At 38.8% G+C, this 22,762-nt stretch overlaps 1 protein-coding gene and 1 pseudogene across 1 annotated transcript in view; one reads left to right on the top strand and one right to left on the bottom strand.

Annotated features, from left to right (window-relative positions):
* Window positions 1-5,525: 5,525 nt before the first annotated feature.
* Window positions 5,526-5,648, bottom strand: LOC138089381 (small nucleolar RNA SNORA70; annotated as a pseudogene).
* Window positions 5,649-10,662: 5,014 nt separating this feature from the next.
* Window positions 10,663-22,762, top strand: part of ELF1 (E74 like ETS transcription factor 1) — an 85,803-nt gene continuing 73,703 nt past the window's right edge. The window contains exon 1 of the mRNA XM_068984458.1: window positions 10,663-10,732. The gene's annotated coding sequence lies outside the window, so the exon portion shown is untranslated. The remainder of the gene's footprint in view (window positions 10,733-22,762) is intronic.

Below are 22,762 nucleotides of genomic sequence, written 5' to 3'. Positions count from 1 at the left end.
TCCTTTTTCTGTCCTAAGATCCACCCAGGATACACACGTTGCATTTAGTTGTCATGGTATCCTTTCAAATCTATGATGGTTCCTTGTCCTTTTTGACCATGACACCTTGAAGAGTACTGGTCAGATATTTTGTAGACTGCCCCTCAATTTGATTTTGATATTTTCTAATGACTATGGACTGGAGTAGAGTTTTTGGAGTGTTGGAATTAAAAGTAATTTTTGTTTCATTTTCTAACTTAGGAAGTAAAATTGGTATTTTTTGCTGTACAATTCTGTGAACTTTAATGCAAGTGTAAATTTGTGTAGGCACCACCATAATCAGGTTACAGAACAGCTCCGTCACCCTCAGAACTCCATCATGCTCGGTTACTGTGGTCAGTCACCCTCCTCCAGTCCATCCCCTTCAGCCACTGATCTGTTCTCCATTGTTATAGATTTGTCTCTCCAAGAATGTCATATGAATGGAGTCTTATAGTATGTAACCTTCTGACACTGGCTGCTTCTTTCACTCAACATAGTGCTTGTAAGTGTCATCCAAATTGTATCTATCCACAGTTCATTTCATTTTATTGCTTAGTATGGATGTACTATTAGTATGTGTGTGGTTCTCCTTTTTTTGATAGGTATTTGAGAATACATTATGTGTCCTGGCACCATAATAAGCAGTTTAAGTCATTTTTTTGTGGATTTACGTGGTTAGTTGCTTTTTATCTGTTTTGACCAGCAGTGTAATTAAGAGAAATTGAAGTTCTTGTTTCTTTAACATATCCTAAAATGCCCCTACTTTTCTGTTTATATTTGGCTTTTCTTTTTATTAAAGAGCAAAAATAATAACAAGGTAATCTTTTTCATGTTGCTGGGTTTTAATCTTCAGGGCTAAGCATTTTATGTGTGATTCAGGCCTATAGCAAAAGGTCAAACCAAATAAGTTGTCAATCCACAAACAGTGATGAATTTATAGAGTCCATTTATTTGTAAGAAAGCCATAATACTTTTTATTAATCTCTTTGTAAGTAGAACCTTTAATTTGTTTTATAGATAAATAATAAATATCAAATAAAAATAGACATAGTCTAAATCAGGCTAGTTAAAATAAGAGGCTTGACCTCTGTCATACTGTCTTAAATTTACTAATGGCAAAAGATAGTTGTCAGGGACTTCCTTGGTGGTCCACTGGTTAAGAATCTGCCTTCCAATGATGGGACACGGGTTTGGTCCCTGGCGGGGAAACTTAAGATCCGACGTGCTGCAGGGCAACTAAGCCTGTGGGCCGCAACAAAGATCCACACCTGAGACCCAAATTTAATTAATTAGTTAATTTTTTGAAAAGATAGTTGTCTTTTCTTAAGAGCATGGAATTTTGGCATATTTTAAGATGAACTGTTTTGGACTTGTGTTAGAAGACTATTTACTTAAATATCCTACTACCATAAGATAAAAAAATGTTTCTAGAATATTAGTATAGATTTGGCTTCCCTTGTGGCTCAGCTGGTAAAGAATCTGCCTGCAATGTGGGAAATCTGGGTTCAATCCCTGGGTTGGGAAGATCTCCTGGAGAAGGGAAAGACTCTCCACTCCAGTATTCTGGCCATAGAATTCCATGGACTGTATAGTCCATGGGGTTGCAACAGACACGACTGAGAGACTTTCACTTAAAAAAAAACAACACACAACCTTTTATTAATAAAGTGTAATAAGTGAAATTGAATTTTTGGAGGACTTTATAAAGTTTCCAGGTTGTTCTGAATATCTGATAGTTTTGTGTATTACTTTCAGTAAGCTATCTAAAAATTTGATGAGGAAACTTCTCTTTTAAATGTAGCCTTAATGTGATTTTTGTTTTCAGTTCCCCAAACACTATTTAGAGGACTTGAGGAGGCTGTGGAACAATAAAATGTCAGAACTAAAATAGATCTTCAAAATTATCAGATCTCTAGATTCTCCCCGTATTTTACAAAAAACGGAAACTGAAATCCCATGGTGGTGTGAAGTAACTTGCTGTTCAGTCACAGTTGGTTGTAGAAGCTGTATGATACAGTCCTGCCCTCAAGTGGGTAACTGGTTTATAAATGGAGACACAGAGTTGTACAAACTTAACTGCAATACAAAATGGAATGTTCTAGGCAATGGGAGAAGCACTGCCTTTCTTAAACAGCGGTGTCCTCTCACCCCTAAAATCTTTTCTTGACCTGTTGACAACAAAATTACTTTGCCTTTAGTTTCTCACCTCTCATTCTCTGCTAAACTGTCTCTCATCTGATATTGTGTTGTTTTTTTTTAACCTCTATCACACCATGAAAATTCTTTCAAAATCAGCAGTCGTGTCTGTGTTGCTAAATCAGCTGTCGTTTTCCTCTCAGATCTCATTGTGTTTGATCTTTTGTCAGCCTTTGGCACAGTTTCTTCCTCCTGGAAATACTGCTCCTCAGATATCAGGGTAATACCACATTTGCCTTATTTTCCTGCTGTGTTGCTGCATGCTCCTTTTCAAAAAGCCTTCTTTGCTAGTTCCACCTCGTCTTCCCTACTTCTAAAAAGTACAGTGTCCCAGAGTCTGTCATTGTTTCCTTTTATATCTGTACCTTTCATATCATATATGTTAATGACTCCCAAATTTGTATACCTAACCCAGACCTCTACCCCAGGCTCCAGGACTATATTCAGCTCCATGACAGTATACTCGTTTTGACATTTTTACTTGGATAGCTGATAAGCTTCTCAGACTCTACGTGTTTCATAACTCGTGATCTCCTCCTACCCCAAATCGTTGCCATCTGTGTTCACCTTTTTGTGTTCAGTAACTCCTGATACTCCCTTACTCCAAACCTATCAGTTTTGGCAGCTGCAGTCTTCCAGTTGCCAAAAATTGAGTTTTGAAGCCTTCCGCCTCCTCCACCCCCAACAACCCACTTTCGTCCATTAAAAAATCGTGTTGGATATTCCTTAGAAACATACCCATAATTTAATCATATCTTCCTCTTCTGCCTCCTCTAAGTCATTGTCATCTTCTCTGCTATTGCATAAGCTTCTCTTTCTTCCATCGCTGGTTGTTTGCAGTCTTTTTTCAACACAGCAGTCAAGTCTTATGACTCAGCTACTCAAAACTGTCCAGCTAGAGTCTAAACAGTGAGGCTTTCCCTTAGTTTCTAGTAGTCTTCCTCCTCCTATTATTTCTCTTCGTTATTTTCTCTTCGGGAACCACACTGGCCTTCTTGGTTTCCTAAAACTTACCAGGCCAGCTCCCTGTTTGTCTTTGCATGGGCTTTTTTTCTGCCTGGAATGTTCTTCCTTAGGTATGGGTTGAGGTTTCTACTTAGAAGTAATCTGGCAAAGGGAAATTTTTCCTCACTAGCTGTCTAAACTGTCATATTCTTCTCATTGCTGTTTTATTTTGTTCTAATTTGTCCTTATCGCTAACATACTATACATTTTATTTGTATCTTTTCTTTGTAATCACCATACTGTGTATTTAGCTCATAACATTTCTCTCTTCCTAGCTAGAATGTAAGTACCATGTGAGTGGAAATCATTTATCACCTAGGTGTCTTTCTTTACTGCTGTATAAAAAGGGCCTGGAGCTCAGTGAATATTTGCTAATGAATGAGTGCCTAAGAGTACCTCACCTCTGTTACTAACTTGACGTTGGTCAAGTCACTTCTTTCTGTAGCCCTGCTTTGTGTATGTGTGTGCTCAGTCATGTCCAGCTCTTTGTGACCCCACAGACCTCCTTTCCCTATTTTTAAATGAGACTGGATTGTATCAGTATTACAGGTTTTCTTAACACACCAAAGACAAATGCAGTAGTAAGGTTCCTTGAAGACTTTTATAAGAATCCAGCTACTTAACAGGAAAGTTTAAAAACCACTGGACTGAAAAGAGGATCTCTCAAGTTCTCTTTCAGCCTTGTGGTCAGTTCTTGTAATAATAATTGTAAGTGGAGCAACACGGGGGAACCGTCATGCAGAGAAGGCATTTGAACTGAGACTGTGAAGGATGGATAAGTAGGCAGAGATAAGGGAAAGGGTAGGAAGTAAGGCAAGTGCTTTCCAAGCTCAGAGAAGGCAAACGAACAGGAATGGAACAATCCAAAAGGTTTCAGTAAGCCTGGAGTGTGTGTGTGTGAGTGAAAGGGGAGGGGGAGGCCAGAGGGAGGAAGGACAGAGAGAAAAAGAGCCCCACGAGAGACAGTGGGGAGGTGGAGAGAGGGGAAGAGAGGGCCGGAAACAGGTGATTGAAGTCACAGTGTGAGAACTTTGAACACCGGGATAGGTGGTCCAGCTTTCTGCCTGTAGGGAATCAAAGTTGGTTTTTCAGCCATGAGTGATCATCACATGACTCACAGAGTTGTTCTTTAGGAAGATTTCTCTGACAATAGTGAAAGGTGCATTGAAAGTAGACAGTTGGTGGTAGAGAAAGGGACAGTTAGGATGTTGCTGAGATGTTATTTTCCCGTGATGTTACTTTTACCTGAAGAGGAGCACAGGAGGAACTGGAGTCACACTCTAATCTCAGATTGAAAAATAGAAGATTTCCCCTCCACAACATTTGGAGATTGCTGAGCAGTCAGGTGGCCGTCCTTCGGAGTGGCTGCCGGGTGAAGAGCGCTGACTGCGTTGGGTCTAGGGCTGCAGAGCAGCAGAGCCGTGGCTCTCAGAAGCCTGGGCTCCGCCCATACCGCTGGTTCTGCTCCTGGGAGTAGGCATGCGTCTTCACAGACTAGGTAATCTGGAGGAGCATCCCTGGTTACAGTCCACTGAGGGAGAAGATACATTGCCTGTAATACTGAATTTTAGATTGTAAGAGATACAATTTCATATGATATGAAACTTGAGATTGCAGTTGGCCTGTTACTTGGAAGCATCAAAAAGAATATAATTGTACAGTTAAATCTTGGTTATTTTTGACAAGAAAGGAAAATCTAACACCCAAAGCAGTGCCTACCGGAGAATCTGGTAACATAGTTACATGAATTCAGCTGTATCGAATCATGGATCAAAGTAAGTGTCTACTGATGGGTGAGGGATAAGGTAGAGGTGGTGTGTGTGGTTGGGATAGTATTCATGTCTCTGAGTTTCTGCTATGTGTTGGACCTTGTCCTTTTCTCTTTTTGACAGAAAAGTAGGATTTATTCGTGGGCATGAGTAAGGAGGGGACAGCACCAAGGCTCTCATGACTACAGGGCCCACCATTTGTCCAGAGGGCCTCGATTAGGGATGTGTTTGACTCCACAGCCGTCCGGGATGAGCCACGTTTCTGCCACCATGTCTTCAAATGCATTGACATTAAACTTAGTAAATCCCCACTTCTCGGAGACATGTGTCTTCTGGTGGCCAGGGAGCTTGGACTTGGCGCAGCAGAGGGCCTCAATCATGTGCTCTTTATTCTGCTTAGTGAGGATGGACCTTATGGCTTGACCAATGTAGACCCTGGCCCCTGTGCCCTGGGGCTTTCCAAAGCACCACATATATCCCTATCTGGAGCATAGATTGAGAACACCATGCCAGTCAGGAATGTCCAGTGAAAAGGACTGTCCCCAGGGTCCCTTAGGGCGACCTGCACTTGTGTACACACTGAGGAGGGTTCTGTGTGTGGCCACGGCACACTAGATCCCCATGGGGAGCAAACATAGTCCACTTAATTGGCTGCAAATGGACCCTGTCTTGGTGGTAGGAATGTAGTAATGAGCAAAGCCAGACGCAGCTGTGGTCCTTTCGCCTTCACCATGCCTGTGAAAACACACAGACACTTGACCAGGAGAACATTCTTGTGAATGAGTCCTGGTAATCTGTGCAGAAATGGGGAGGGGGCCTTGGTTTAACAAATCTAGCGATAGACAATGGAGAATTAACTATGTTTTACATTTAAGCTCATGTTTGGGAATGCTCCAGGAGTTGGTGATGGACAGGGAGGCCCGGCGTGCTGCACTTCATGGGGTTGCAAAGAGTCGGACACGACTGAGCAACTGAACTGAACTGAACACATTGCTCAGAACCTAGCATTACCCTTTGAGAGGTGTTAGCATCAACAAGACTAATGCTGTCCCCCTGAAAGATTGGTCTAACACTGAATCTCAGTCTTTAAATTTTTATTTTTAGATAAAAATAGTAGAGGAGAGTGATTTTAGTCATTTGTCATTTTAATGGTTTGATCTTTTCTTCTTCCATCTCTGAATGGAAGCATGTTAGCTGCTCACCCAGCAAGGTTCAAATCATACCCCTTTTTTTTTTTAAAGGCCAGGTTTCCTAGATATGAAACTTAAGACTGTTCTGTATTTTTATATACTCGAAGTTTTCAAATTTGAGGTCAAGGAGAAGAGGTAAAAAAGGAAGAAGAGAGTGCTTGCTTACACAGTAAATTCTTTTCATGAGTTCCATCTTAAAGAAATAAACAGTGTCTTAACTTTAGTTGGCATTTAATACATTCATTTAGTTGAAATCTTTCTCAGCTAATAGTTCAAATATGAATGTTGGCAATTCCCCCAGATATGACAACTCTATATTAAGATATATACTGACTTAGATATATATATCTAATTTTAGAAATAAACATACGCACAGTATATACAGGTACATTGTATTTCCATCACAAATCTGAGATGCCACATTTTATTTACATAGAAATTTAGAGATCTAAAGTTTGTCTTCCTGAAGTATTTGATACTGGTGGCTTCTACTGTGAAGCATAGTGATAGCAACTCATATTTATGAAGTGTTTACTAAGCACCTGCTACTGTATTAATCACTATAGTACCCATGAACTGGATTTCTTTTTAAAGTCCGGTTTATTGATGTGTAGTTTATAACACTCTATAGTTGGCCCTTCTTAGTTATGTAGTTCTGTGATTTTTGACAGGTACAGGTCTTATAACCAATACCGCAACCAACCATTCGAGATATTTCCATCACCCCAAACAGTTCCCTTGTTCTTCTGTGTAGTCAGCCGACTCCCCTCATTCCCAACCCCTGGTAACCATGGATAGGATTTCTTCTGTCTGTATTGCTTTTTGGAAAATGTCACATACATGGAATCATACAGTGTGCGTTTTGAGTTTGGTTTGTTTAATTTAGCCAAACGCTTTTAGATTCGTCTGTATTGTATCGTCATCAGGTGTAGAAGTTCACACCTTTTTATTGCTGATAGCCTTCCATCGTATGGACATGTTATTAATTAGTTGCTCGGTCGTGTCTGACTCTTTGTGACCCTGTGGACTGTAGCCTGCCAGGCTTCTCTGTCCATGGAAGTTTCCAGGCTAGGATCCTGGTGTGGGTTGCCATTTCCTCCTTCAGGGAATCCTCCTGACTCGGATTGAACCCATGTCTCCTGCACTGGCCAGTGGTTCTTTATTGCTGAGCCGCCACGGAAGCTCTTGTATGGATATACCACATGTTTATTTGTTCACCAGTTGGACATTTGCATTTCCAGTATTTGGTGATAATATTTATGTAGAAGCTTATATATATATTTCTCTTTGGTAAATATCTAGGAGTTGGACAGCAGGATTGTATGATAAGTATATTTTTAACTGTATAAGAAATTGCTGAAGTGGAAGTGGAAGTCTCTCAGTTGTGTCTGACTCTGCGACCCCATAGACTTTACAGTCTGTGGACTTCTCCAGGCCAGAATACTGGAGTGGGTAGCCTTTCCCTTCTCCAGGGGATCCTCCAATTCATGGATCGAACCCAGGTCTCCCACATTACAGGCAGATTCTTTACCAGCTGAGCCACAAGGGAAGCCCTAAGTTAGAAATTGCTAAACTGTTTTCCAAATGGGCATTCCCACCAACAGTGTGTGGGAGGGGTAGTTGTTCTGTATCCTTACCGGCCCTTGGTATTATGGATGGTGGTCGTGTTTTTAATCTGCTCTAATGGGTGTAGTGGGCCTGTGACTTTAATTTGCTTTTCTCTATTGAGCAATGATGTTGAGATCTTTTCTGTTCTTACCATCTGTGTCTCTTCTTTCGTGAAGTATCTGTTCAAATCATTTGAGCATTTAAAAAGTTGGTTTGTTTTCTTATTTTTGAGTTGTGAAAGTTCTCTACATGTTCCAAATAGTAGTATATGAACTGACTTTAATTCTCACAATAATTCTTTGAGGTGGGTACTCTTACTCTAAATTATAGATCAGAAAGTTTAGGCACAGGTTTTAGTAATTTCCCAGGATTTCACAGCTAATAGGAAGCAGAGCTGGTATTGGAACCCATCCTGTGCTAAACTGTTTGCCAGGCTTTTTTTTTTTTTTTTTGGCGGAGCTTGATTATGGGGGACTGTGAATAGAACCAGGAGCCAATTCCTGTAGGTGGTAAAATAATGGTTATGGAGACATCCCTGAGCAGAGTGGCCGTATATTACGGCAGCAACTCTGCATCACCTCTTTGGGAACAGCTGTTTGTTTCTGTTGAAAAAAGTTACTTATTTTTACTTCACGTCTCTTCTACTGGTGGCCAAAAGTACTTCTTTTAAATTACAGTCCAAGTATCTGCCATTATCAGGTAATGAAGTACTGTATATAAATGGATTTTCTAAACAGCAGAAGTTTACCCTTTTATGTATCTATACTTCATAAAAATGTTTATGCGTTTAATGTTGGTCATTTGTTTTTTAAAAACCTTTATCATAATGCTGACTTCTAGGCACTTACTCTTTGTTGACATCCTCAGATATCCTGAATATCTTCTGATATTTCAGAGCGGCTTCAGACCCTGGTACTTTTTTTTATATTTAATTTATTTTGGGGTATAGCCGATTGATACTGTGGGGATAGTTTCAGATGCACAACAAAGGGCCTCAGCCATCCGTATTCATGTATCCATTCTCCGTTCAGGCTGCTACCTAACATCCAGCAGAGAGAGTTCCATGTGCTATACAGTGGTCCTTGTTGCCTGTTCATTTTAAAATAGCAGTGTGTACATGTCCATCCCAAACTCCCTAACTATCCCAGACTCCAGTACTTTTAAGTTACATTTGTAGCGATTGACTTTTTTAAAAAACAACAACAACAACAACAACAAACCTTTTCTTATTATCCCCTCTGTCACTTGTTGGTTCTGAAATCATCCTTTCACTAGTCCCTCTTTCACCATTTATAATTCGATTGGCTAAAAGATAATCAAATTAGGCTTATGTGGATATTATCTAAGATAAATTTTAACTCTGGGAAACAACTTGGGGATTTTCCAAGTGAAAATCTCCCGTGACTGCTCAGAGGGCCTCTCTTGGTGTTTGGGTTCCAAAGAGTCCTTCTGGATAAATGAGCTCTAAATCAAGTCAGGTATGATATTTGATGGTAGAACATGTGATGCATTTTTCTTTTTAGCCTAACTTTTATTAATAATTTATTAAATCATGGAGATTATTTTAGTAAAAAGATTAGCCAGGCAGTGTTCAGTGACATGGAATAAACAGGCACTTAGTGGGCAGAAAGTTGGTTTACAGTCATTATGTTTTGTAGCAGTTTACAAAGTTCCTAAGTCAGTGACAGCTTGTCCCCTCAGCTGTGCCTCTAGTAGGGCAGAATGATTACTTCCAAGTAATTAACTAAGGGGAGGAGACCTTGCTAAATCCTATTTATTTTTTGTAAAAGATCAGGGTGAAGGCTAGCCAGTGAGCTGTGCTTTTAAAGTACTTTTGGAAGTGCTTAATGCTTTCAAGCCATTCTGATCAATTTAAGCTCTTAGAAGAAATTAATATATACGCAGCCAGGGACAGGGTAAATATCTGTAGTGACTGCAGTTTCAGCTGCTTGGGCACCTTGTCAGATGGACAGGGGCTTGGGAGAGCAAAACTTCACTGGCCACATGTTGACACCCTGGGGCTCTCCAGGGCATACCTGGTTGGCTTTTATTTGTGGACAGTTCTGTTTGAAAGGTAGAGAACTGTGGCTGCCACTTGGAAGTAGTAGAGTTATGAAACACGATTATATTGATAATCTGATTCAAATAGGGTTTCATCAAGCTTGCAGTTTTATTTAAAATCATTTTGCTGTATTGGACTTTAGTTCCTTTTTAACCCCAAGTTTAGTTTTTTTAGTCTGAAAACCAGATTAGTAATTCACGCTTATTTTTCCACTGAACTTTGAATTTTCTAGTGGATTTTATCTGTTTAGTGAATTTATAAATCTGCATCTGGTATTGCAGCGTGCTGGCTTTTCCAGATTACATAGCAATATACACCTTTTCTATAAGCGTTAATGAGTAGCCAGGTTAGGCTTCCTGGGCCATTGTACATTCAAAGCCAGAAAGTTTGCTGTCTCCCTTCCATCCCCTCCCCTCCTTTTCTTCCCTTTCATCTTTGTATTTAGTTGCTATATTAAAATAACTTTTAAAATTTGCGATTTGTATTTTTTTTTTAAACAGCATGCAGGTTTTTCATTTTGCTCCCTTACAGATTCTGACTCTGTTTTATGTGAATTTTAAATTATGGTGATTAACCTGGACTGAGTAATAGTTTAATCAAGGGAGGTCTGGCTGCTTGGCTCTCCCTCTCCCCCTTTTCTGTCTCTCTGCCCCGTTTTTACCTGTGGATTTGCATGTTTGACCTAGCAGAGTAACTGGGTCCACAGCAACATGGGCGTGCCTCCCTCAGAAACACTCAGTTTCACGTATGACTCATAAGCTGAAGCACAGACACCACTTCCCCAATCTACAGGAGCCATTTTAACAGCACAAAACTTGCCGGATAGCTTTTTACTTTCCAGCCCAAAGGACAGTGTCTAAAGAGAACGAGAATATTGGAAGGTAACTCATTAAGATTTTGCGTGTCTGCTTCTGACTGTTTCCTGGGCTGATGAACTGGGAGGGTGCTTCTTACCTGGCGAAGAACATGGCTGAATGTGATCTTTAACTCTCTGGAAAAAATGTGTGTCGGGGGTCCCATGCCTGATTGCACTTTGCTACTAGGGGGAAACAAAGCGTTCAAATGCTGGAAGCTTTGAGATCTTCTTGATGAAGCAGTTGTTTTATTTTCTGTGATTTCTTTTTCCCCCTCTGTGTGACTTGAGAATAAAGGAGACTTTTTTCTTGATTTTTTTTTTTAATACCACAAAGGAAACGAGGTCAAATTCTAATTTTTAAAAATGTGACTATATTTGTGAGGGTGCTCTGTAAATTACAATTAAGCAAACTATTATTTGTGTGTGATTTGAGTGTTAAGGAAGAAGTTGAAGGGCGATGGTTTTGTTTTGGCATTTTAGTTAAGGGGAAGTTTGTAGACAACTCAGTCATAGGTGTTGCTCACTGACTGTAATATTCTTTGTAATATTCTTTCTTGTTTCTTTAAAGGTAATGAAATTTATGCTAAACATTTAATTTTGAAACTGAATGTAAGTTTGGATAAAATGCAGTCATTTAGATAACAAGTAAAAGTGATTATTAAAGAGGAAGAAAGGCTAGAATGATTCATTTAGTTAGGAAAAAATAATAAAGTTTTATAATTCACACTAGAAATTTGTTCAGAGTAGCAACCTTAGAAGCATAGCTAATTTCTGAGGAAATGTAGTATTTTGATTTGTGTTAAAAAAAGGAATGTTGACCTTCCCTCTATACAACTATTCTTAAAATTTGCTTGTTTTGAATTAAAAATTAAAAACTAAGAAAAGATTACTTAGTCTTTTCCTGAAATAGTTCTCATTATGGAAATCAGGAGATTTTGTCAAGTGTATATAATGGTGTCCCTTCAAGTTCCAGGTGCTCTGAGAAAACTGGATGCAGCGGTATATTACTTAAAAAGTTATTTTGTGAAACTAAAATCTGAATGACAGTAAAGTTTGAATATGCAGTGATGCCAAATGCAGTTTTCAGAAATCAAACTTGGCAAGGCATTTATTGTTGGCTGTGATGATATTTAGCTAGTTCATCGAGGATTCGCTGTTAATAACTTTTATAAATGACTGAAGGCCTGTCAGATGAAAGGGAAGATAGAAAGGCAGTCAATTATTATTTCGTACTCTTTGAAAAGATTGTTCCTGTTATCAGATCTCAATTGACAGGCATAAGCAGACATTTTACCAGTTTAGCTCTGAGCCATTTGCTATCATCTTTGTTTGCATATTGCTGGTTTAGTCAGCTTTTGAGTAAGCAGAAGCTGTATTTACTTCTGGTCTGCTCTGTGGGAAAAATTTAATGAAACTTTTGCCTTTCTTTCTTTTTATTGAGTTTTTAAGGCCGGTGACCCACAGAGAAAAATCAAGGGGCACACAGATGAGTAAATAATTAAGATTTCATTTATTAAAGTAGAAGAATTTAGTGTATTAAAATTAAGACACCATTACGATTTAAATAAAGATAAATACGAATCGTTTTTGTATTATGTGGGGTTTATTGTTATGTGGAGAAGACTGAAGTGGGGCTTCAAGGAGAGGGAGGGAAAACGAAAAAAAAACATAGAAGCAAAGGCAAACCAGTATGACTTATTATGTAGTCCCCTTCCCACCCTTTTCCTTTCATAAAGTTGAATAGAAGTTAAAGTGAGTCATCAGAATTAAACTTAGAATGACCAGTTTGAAGAACTTCGCATTAAAAGATTGAAGATCGTTCAGCTGCCTCACACTTAAAGTTGAGACTGTGGCCCAGAGAGGTCTTGTGACTTGCTCAAGGTTAGGTTGTGCTGGACTGCAGGCCTTCCAGTCTGAAGCAGCTCAGTTGAGCCCCCACCAACAAGTGATGCTTTGTTTGAAATGGTCTGTGTTGCCTCAAGAGTGAATAAAATCTTACATTAAGTTCCTTGGTGATGATTTTGGTGATAAGGTATGGCCAAATGAGTTAACTAATGATTTTGAAAATTTGTTCAGACTAGTTTCTTTTTTCATCAGAGAGAGGATGAGGCATTTGTTTAATTTCTACAGCAGCTTTTTTCTCACTATTAGAATTTTTTCATAGTTGAAGCTTTGTGACATTACCTGTTTAAGATGGGGCTAAGGAAGGTGGGAATTTGCTTTGAACTCCTAGATACGAAGACAGATTTATTTCCACTTTAATCTTACCTCATCTTCTGTTTCATATGATGCCTTGTTCTATTAAAGTGTGTAAAACTGCATATGTTTGCAAAACCTGGAGGTCTCTAAACTCTAACATAAGTATAATCTTGAATTTAACTTTCCCATAAGTAGTAATCTCATTCCATTTGTTGTACCTTCTTTGAGTTTACTTCACATACCAGGCACTTGATTCTTAGAACGGTTTGGGGAATACAGAATCTTTGTCTATTAACTTTTTGATTGTTTTATTGTGGTGGTTGAAATTTACCTTAGATCTGCCTTTCTTTAGGTCTGAAATCTGGATTTTTAAATTGCTTTTCATATGACTGTTGAATCTGTTAAATTTCTGAGTCCCCTAACCTAATTCAGTATCAAATTTTCCACACTGTGGTGGTCATCATTATCCTAAACAATAAACAGGGCACACAAGTCTACAAAATCTGGGCTCTAGTCTCACAAACTTAGAGTCTTACCGAGAAAATAGGGTGTGGTAACATAGGTGAAATAAATAAAGAATGAAACAAAACCACAAAGTTACTAAATTTTGGTTCAGATTGCTTGCCTAGAGGTGAAAGGTGACCGAGTCTTAAAATGAGCATGAAAGGTCTGTGAGTCTTGAGGAGTACTGAAGAATGAGTAGCATTTCTTTGTGCAAGTTTGGAAGAGTATCTTCAATGAGAGTAAGAATGTATACGAGAAACAAATATAGCATATTAACACATATATATGGAATCTAGAAAAACGGTTTTGATGGAATTATTTGCAGAGAGGAAATGGAGACCCCGATGTAGAGAATGGGCTTGGGGACACAGCGGGGGAGGGAGAGAGTGGGACAGATGGAGAGAGTGGCGTCAGCACACGCTCACTTTGGGTGTAAGGTGGAGAGCTGGTGGGAAGGCACCGTGTAGCGCAGGGAGCCTGGTGCTCTGTCGGCCTGGAGGGATGGATGGGATGGGGCGGAGGAGGCTGGGAGGAGGGGCTGTGTGGCGAATTGCGGCTGTCTAATTATACAATAATTCGCATTGTATGGCAGAAACCAACACATTAAATCAACATTAAACCAAACATTTAAAAAAACAAAATTTAAAAAAAGAATAAGAATGTAAATTCTTAGAGAGCAGAGGTGTTGTATTCTGTTTCTCCATCTTTTTCAGCCTTTGACAGAGGCACAAGTGTACAAGCCGTTACTATTATATTTGCTCGTTAAACCCTTGCTACTCGGTTGGGCAGGTCCTGCTAAAGTGGTGAAGTGAAGTGAAGTCGCTCAGTCGTGTCCGACTCTTTGCGACCCCATAGACTGTAGCCTACTGGGCTCCTCCATCCATGGGATTTTCCAGGCAAGAGTACTGGAGTGGGGTGCCATTGCCTTCTCCAAGGTCTGCTGTAGTGGTAGCAGACCTTTAAAGGACATGTGGCCCTTAGCTTAATCTCTGATGCATACACATTGTAACCACAGAAATAATTAACACCTGCCTGGTAATATGCTACATTTAAAGTAGTAATTTTTGACCTTTGTTGTAACAGAGAATCACCTGGTTTCAACTTAGAGATTTTGGTTTATTAGGCCCGGGGGTTTGGCTTATCCATCTGCAATTTTAATAAGTTGACTAGATGACTTTCTCAGAAAGAGAGTTTGCAGGTTTAAGAGCTGTGAAGAGTGATTAATCAGTTACTTAGCATTTTAATGTCTGAATTTTTAAGGAACAGTGGCATTTGGAAACCCACAGGCTCTAGTAAGTATTAATAAGAAAAATGACTAGGACTGACTGAGCCTCAGCTCCCTGCCCCGTGCTCCCTTTCTCCATTGGTTTTCTGCTGGGCTTTGTCTTTCAACGTTGTGGCTCTTCCTGTGTCCTTTTCTCTAATTCTGCTTTTCTTCCTCTGGCTGTCCACTCACAGCCATCTTGACCACATTATATAATTAATCTAATTATTTTTGTTTTTCAGGTTTAATTAGCCTCTTTATCTCTCAGTGAACCATCACTCTCCCAATGTTAGTATTTTGTTTTTTTTAGGTCCCTTTGGTGCCTCATGGTAACTCTCCATTCCTTTTTCCTTGGGGTAGGGGGGGAAAAAAAAAAAAAGGTCCCTTCCTGATGTGGGGTAACATTTACAGTCTTTGAAAACTCTTCTTTCCTCAGAGACACTGTTATTATTTGTTATTGTTTGAGTCTGGGAGGGAGTAACTTTTTTTTTTTCTTGCCATGTAATTCTCGAATATGGTTTTTGAAATGTCTTTGGACGTTTAACTGCATAATGGATTGCATATTTGTAGGCTTTGCATGACATATTGTCTAGACTGCACAGATTCTTAAATGAGAAGAAGAGTCCCATCAGTTGAGTGGTCTGAATGTAATTTTGCCTCCATCAGTTGGTCAGAATGTTTTGCTCCTTTGCTTGGGAGCTGCTTCCTTCAAATGGTAAGGATTAAATTCGTAATACCATTGAGTCACCTAATTGATTTGGGCAGTTTTCAACTCTGGGAGCAATCTTTGTCCCATTAGTAAAGAGGAACTCCTAATGGGAAAGTTATTTGTTGCCTCTATCTTTGTGTCTTGTCAGTTGATCTGTGAACTAGAGTAAAAGTGGCTGTTGATCTATACTATAAATGTATAGGAATCCACCCTTTCTGAAAAAAATAGTTCCTGGGCAGTTTGCTTTGTTGGTAGAGGGGATAAATGCGGCAGCTGAGCTTTGGTTGTATAAATTTCTGTGCAGAAACATTTTTTATTCCTTCTCTTCCAGTATTAAGTATCTGAATTAATAACCCCACTGTCATCATCAGAAAACTCTTCCTAAACTTGTCTTTTCACCTTCGTTCACTTACCCCTATTGGAATTCAGAGGCCTTTTCATTTGCCTGTTAATGCTGCGGGCAAGGTATCAGGGGCTTCCCAGGTGGTGCTAGTGGTAAAGAACCCACCTGCCAATGCAGGAGGCATAAGAGACGCAGGTTCTATCCTGGGTCAGGAAGATCCCCTGGAAGAGGGCATGGCACCCCACTCTCGTATTCTTGCCTGGAGAATCCCATGGATAGAGGACCCTGGTGGGCTAAATCCATTGGGTCGCAGAGTTGGACATGACTGAAGCAAATTAGCATAGCATAGCAAGATAGCAGCTCTGTTTTGTCTCCATGTTTTGTAGCTTGAGATTGATTGCTAGCATCAAAAAAAAAAAAAAAAGCACAAGTGTAAACGATATGAATGCCTTCTATAGTTATGAAGATTGATTTAATAATTTTTATATTAAAAAGCTATCAGAGTGTTGCACATTGTTAAAAATCTAATAAAAAGCCTTTAGTGAAAAGCAGCCTCTATCCTCTACCCCTTCCCCATCTCAGTCCTGCTGCCTAGAGGCAGCCACTTATACAAGTTTTTGATTTCTTGATTTTTCAAATTTGTATTCTCTTGGATCTATCTTTTCCCTATCTTTTACCCTATAGAATAGAAGTTCTTCAAGGTAGCAGGAACCAGTGTGACTTTAAGTGATGTCAAGTCACATAGAGGTCATAATCTATGTGGTAGGTGCTCAGTAATACAGTGGTCATTGTATTTGTACAGAGTTGTATGGTATGGTTTTAGAAATTAAATGAAAGAAAATTGGTTATTTTCTGTGTTTTAGAAAACAGTTCTGTAAACACTGAAACTAGAAGATTTTATAATAAAACAATAAAAATGAGCTGTTGATTTAATAACTGTTAGTTTCTGTGCATCTTATTTTTTGTATCAAAATACTAAATGGAACCTGTGTGTTGCAGTAAAGCAATTCATTATCCTTTTTTCTTTAAAACTATGAAATGTGAGTGTAGGATAATGTATAAAACATATACAGTTAAAATGTTATTACATAGTGTTTACCCATGTCACAACAGCCTAGGCTAAGAAATAGAGCATGTTTATTAAGATAAAAATCCCCAACTCTGCCCAGTTTGTTTTTCCTTAAAAATAACTATTATTCTGGTTTTTGTGATAACCCTTTCTTTATAGTTTTACCCCTTTGGATTTTACTGAAATGGATCATACCGTCTACACTCTGTAGTGACTTGTTTCTTTCATTTAACTCTGTGAGATTATCTTAATTAATTTTAATTGCAGTATAGTACTGCATTGTCTGTCTGTACTGGAATATACTTACCATCTTGTTGATGGTGGTAGATTATGTCCAGTTTGGGAACACTCTTGATGTAATTCTTGGAACATATGTGCAGGAGTTCTTTATTATATCATCACACTGAGGTATGTGAAGCGTTTACAAAGTGTACGGGGAGAATGCAAATTAAAGATAATCTAGAGTTTCTCCTTCTTGCCCATTCAGCCTCTTGTCATGGTGGTTTGCCCTGGGGGCTCAAACCTTCCAGCGTGTGCTCACCCAGTTGCTTCAGTCGTGTCCAACTCTTTGCGACCCTGTGGACAGAGCCTGCTAGGCCGCTCTGTCCATGGGATTTCCCAGGCAAGAATACCGGAGTGGGTTGTCATTCCCTTCTCCAGGGGATCTTCCTGACCCGGGGATTGATCCTGAGTCTCCTGTATCTCCTGCATGGTAAGCCACCAGGGAAGCTAGGACCCTAAACAAGTGGGCAGGTGATGTCTTTAGAATAAGCTGTGGACATTAGTACATTTGACCAGTAAACACTCAGCAGTTTAGCATGCCTCCCATTTATTAAGTAGAGTTTATTTCAAACAATTTTGAGTAAAAATTTTGTGATAGATACATTAAAATCCCTATTACCTACATAAAAACAGTACTATCATTGATACATGTGAAGTAAGGTTATAAAAATATAGGCAGTTGGGCAACAGCAATTTTAGAATGGTCAGAAGAGATTGGAGAGGGATATATGCATATTTATATTTGACCTTTTTATTCTTAAGACTGAAACAAATTATGGAAAAATGTTAATATAAAGCTGGGTGATGGGCATGTCATTGCATTCTTTCTTTGGTTGAACTACTTCATAGTAAATTGTTCTATGTAAGGGGTAGATTATTTTCCCTCCACATTTATGTGTAACTGAGAAATAATGTTTAATTTGATGAGGACCAGAAGTTGATTTTTTAAAAAGAAGTGGTGAGTAAACCCTACATCAGTTTAAAAAAATCATCATTTCAGTGAAGGAGATGAGCTAGATTCAGAATTAAGTTATACATAAGACTGTATATCTGTCCCCTAAAACTAACAAGATGGCTCTAGGCATACTTCTGATGAGTAAATGATAATTTCCAGTTGACATCCATTAACCAGTTGGAGATAATAGTTTGTTAGAAATAATTTAGCCTTTAGAATCATCACTTTCAAATATTTTTCAAAATTGCATTTTAGAACAAAGATTCTTAAAACATAATTGATACAGTGTTAATTGACATTGATAAACTTTTTTTTCCCCCCAAACTTTAAACTTTTTATTTTGTGTTGGGGTATAACCAATATACTGATAAACTTTTAACTAGCAAATACCTTGAATTAGATTTTTACATCTAACCAGATTTATTGCCATAATTAGTGTTTCGTCTTACTTCCTGATATGTGTTTCATCTTGTTTCCTTAAAATTCTTACTTATAATGATAGTAATTCTTGCATCTTTAGTTATAAACTTGATATGGAATCTTTATGTAAGATTTCCAAAATTCAGTAATGTAAATGTGGGATTTGCTGTAAAAAGTGAAACAGGGACCTTTCTTTCATAGTCATCCCTGGCTCGCGCTCTCTCTTTTTTTAATTGGGAATGAAAACACAGTGGTTTATTATCAAAGAAATGCAACCCCTGAGTAAACGCAACTTTGCATATGTGTGCATGGGTTGGGGGTGGGGGGGAAGAAATCAAAGTTTTCATTAAGTTCTCAAAATATCAAATTGCCCTGGCTCTCTTTTTTGAGCTGTTTTCCACGGTGCCTCTATTTGTAGTAGTAGGAACACAGAGGAACAAATGGAAGTAGAAGTCACAGGATTTATGTAATTGGAAAGGTTCTCATAAGTCATGCAATTCAGGGGTCTCCTGGATTTCTTTTATTATCTTACTTTTCCTCCTATATAATTTACGGATTCATTCATCAATTGTTTATTGCCTGTAGTATTCTTGATCCGGGGGAATACAGCAACCAGAGGTTTTCTTACTGCAGTTTAGACATAGCCATACTGACGGGACCAATGCAGCGTTGGTGGTGGTATGTAGACTGCACCTTTCACGCAAGTTAGACAGAGACTGCGGGGGTTAGCCCCCTGAACTTCTTGTTACGATCTCTGCACATAACATTCTTAAGGTGAGCTACCTTTGTTCTGCAGAAGGTCAGAACATGTGAGAGGCATCATTGAAGATGGGCTGCTTTGTGTATCTAAGATATTTCTCTTTGTTATAGTGGAAGCCAAATAATCATGACTTATCTTTCTTTGGTAATAATATTTTTCTAAGCACTAAGTCCTCGTGAATGTTTAAAATTCCTTTCCAAGTAACCTTTGTATTTATTCAGAATTTTATGTCTTAAAGAAGCTTGCTAAAGTATGCTGGAAGAATATATACAGTATGATACTATTTATATAAGGTTTAACATATACCACACAAAACACACATATACATTAAAGCATGGAAGAAGAAAAATGTGAAGATTTTAGATTTAAATTAGAATTAATCAGAATTAAAGTTATATGTGTTTTAGTTTCAGAGACAGTTAAGACAATTTGTATTTAGAAACAGAAGATTTGTGTAAGTTATTTGTTTATTCGAAAGACTTTATGGTATGAACTGTTAAAACTGGGTGTTACATTCGATCCTTTTGTCTATGGACCAGAGACAGATATGTGGTTGTTATGGGATAATTTATAACCTGTTAGTCTTAGAAATAAACTGAAAGGAAGATGTACTGTTCATCTGCACTTGGTAGAACAGAACAGTTGCCTGCCTTTGTTAGCAAATGATTGTCAAGAAGGTGGTACACACTAGGTTCTCTGCAGACGTCCTGAGACTTTCCTCACCATTTAGAGTGGTTCAAGGGCGTCCCAGATGGCACAGTGGTAAAGAATCTTCCTGCCAGTGCAGGAGATGCAGGAGACTCAGGTTTGATCTCTTCAGTTGGGAAGAGTCTCTGGAATAGGAAATGGCACCCCCTCCAGTATTGTTGCCTTGGAAATCCTATGGACAGAGGAGCCTGTGCGGCTACAGTCCACGGGGTGGCAAAAAGTTGGATGTGACCGAGCACCCTCACACAGGGTGGTTTGACAGAGCATCAGAGCCACAGGCTGTGGGAAGGGAGCTGATGTGTAAGGAAAAGGACACTGCCCTTAAGGCTCAGGGAGCATGTATTCCCTAGACACTGGGGACAGCTGAGGGCAATACACTCACAAGCAAGAGCAGAGATATACTACAGATACGCTGGGAAGGCACTAGACTCTTACACTGTTGAAAAGTATACATTAGTATTTTCATTGAAAAACACTGAATAGAAACGCAGTTGTTATCCAGGATACTCATTTTAAGAAATGTTACTTTAGGAGCATGGTGCCATGCTTAGAGTTGATTTTTTATGCATATATTAAATTCTCTTAAAGAAAAAACCCGCAGATGAGCTTGCTTGCAGTAAAATATTGAGTCACTGGGGACACTGACCTAGAGACAGACAACACTATTGCCTGGTGAAATTGTGGTTGCGGTAGCTTATAGCTTAGGTGAGAAGTGACCATTATGAATGGAAAAGATGACTGTATTGTAGGTTTTTATGGAATATGAGACAAGTGAGTGATGAATTGAGGTGACTCTTAGGAATTATTCATTGGGGAGGCAGCTAGGCCTGATGAAAAGTGAACATCTCTGTTTTAGTTGTAATTAATTGAAAGCTTGCTTAAAATGACTTACTTAAAACAGCAAGACTTGACCTATTAGGAATGGAGTTCTGTTTCGTTTGTTTATAGTTGATGGGTGAACATATGTGAATAAATGATGTGAGCCAAGTTTTGGGTATTCTGAGAAGAGAACCAGGGGATAGAGATCGTGTGATTGGCAGAGGGGACACGAATGGTGATCTGGAAAAAGTGCTTACCAGAACCCACGGCAAAAATGGCCAGAGATCCAAGAGGCAAGGTATCCGTACTGCTGTTTTGAGTTGCCTGTTGGAAGGATTTTTGTTTCCGTTTTGAGTGGTGGTTATCTTTTATGAGAGGTAAAAGCTGAATGGGAAGGTCTTCTATCTATGTAGTCAAGTGTTAGTTATCTAACCGGTTGGGTAAAATAGTTTGAGGGCCGTTCTGTTGTTCAGACATTTCATTTTGTAGTCCGTCATTGTGATTTTCAAGTCTTAATTGGTAAGGTGTTTACTCCTAAAAATACTTCTCGAGAAAACTATGAATAATGAGTCTTCATGTGTGAAATGAACTTAGATCCCCACCTCAGAATACCTTTTTATTTGTTCTGTTTTCATAAACAGGCTTCACCAGTTACATCTTTATGCTTCTGGCACCAGGCTTTGATACGTTTTCACATAGACTATTGGACTATTTATGAAACAAGACATAAAGATGTAGCAGAGAAGGCAGGAAGTACTTGATGTTTGTATGTCATATCTCGTTCTCTGCTTCCTGTCAGTTAAACCACGATGAGAGGAACAGAGACACAGATGTAGAGTGGCTGCTCTACTTTCCCATTAGGGGGACACGTTAAGTATATAAAGCTTGTTCATTAAACTTTTGTCACTTGTCAGTTCTAGGCATGTCACAGGCTTGTTTTGTGTTATATGGATTGTATGGATCACAGTTAGATAGAGAAGATATGAAAATGTGTTTACTTTTTGTGAAATGTTTGTAGGTCATAAAAAACTGGCCTTCAATATGAAATGATAAGCTAATATGTTGGACTCAAATTTTGAAACGCATTATTTATTTATTTATTTATATTTTTTGGTGTATCAATATTCTTTAAAACTTTTAGAGCACTTGGTGGTTTACAAAGTAAAATCTTAGTAGGTACAGCTTTTAAGAGGATGAAAGAAAGGTCACAGAGGTTGACTTACCCAGGGAAATAAAGTGATTACATGGCAGTACTAGGATTTGAACACAGGTCTTCTGATGCCAGATCCTGTGTGCTTTTAGGAAAAAGTTTGTTTTCATTAAATTCCCATTTCATCTTTATTCAGTGATTTAAGCTTTTAGGTTTACCGTAGCTCCTTCTATCTAGAATGTCCCCCCAGCAAATAATTACTGAATAACATGGGAAAATGATTTTTGTGTCTAATCCTGCTGCATCTCTGGTCTCAGCTGATAGACGGATTGCCCATAGTGTCTTAGCTACTGGTCTCTTTCCTGTGCCCCTTACTCACCAGTGTCTAGCAGGTAGGTCCCTCGTGAGTCCTTGTGAAATAAATAAAAGAATGTAGATAGTACTAATATGACTTCTGAAAGCTACCTGGTATATAGGAGAAGACAATACAGGGAAAATGTACTCTTCTCCTTGAAGTGTTTATATTTGAGAAGGGAATGGTTAAAAAAAAAAAAAGAAAACTCCCCAGTAAACCTTTTGTCAGTCGATCAGTCATGTCCGACTCTTTGCGACCCCAGCTCACCAGTCTCCTCTGTCCATGGGGATTCTCCAGGCAAGAACACTGGAGTGGGTTGCCATGCCCTTCTATATAAGCCTTTTAGTTGTTGTTAAATTTCAATTAACTCAAAAGTCAAATTAAAAATTAAAGGGAAATAGTGGCCTTGAGGTTTGCCTGTAAGAAGTTGGCCATTGGGTTTAGCTGTATCTATTTTCACCTCAAATTTTCCCTTCCCCTCTCCTTATGAAAGGTAAGAAGTTACCCCACAGCTCTTC

Source organism: Capricornis sumatraensis, chromosome 12 (genome assembly GCF_032405125.1).
Source record: "Capricornis sumatraensis isolate serow.1 chromosome 12, serow.2, whole genome shotgun sequence".
Classification (NCBI taxonomy): domain Eukaryota; kingdom Metazoa; phylum Chordata; class Mammalia; order Artiodactyla; family Bovidae; genus Capricornis; species Capricornis sumatraensis.
The sequence above is the reverse complement of the archived record's forward strand: the minus strand, read 5'-3'. Positions and strand labels throughout refer to the sequence as shown.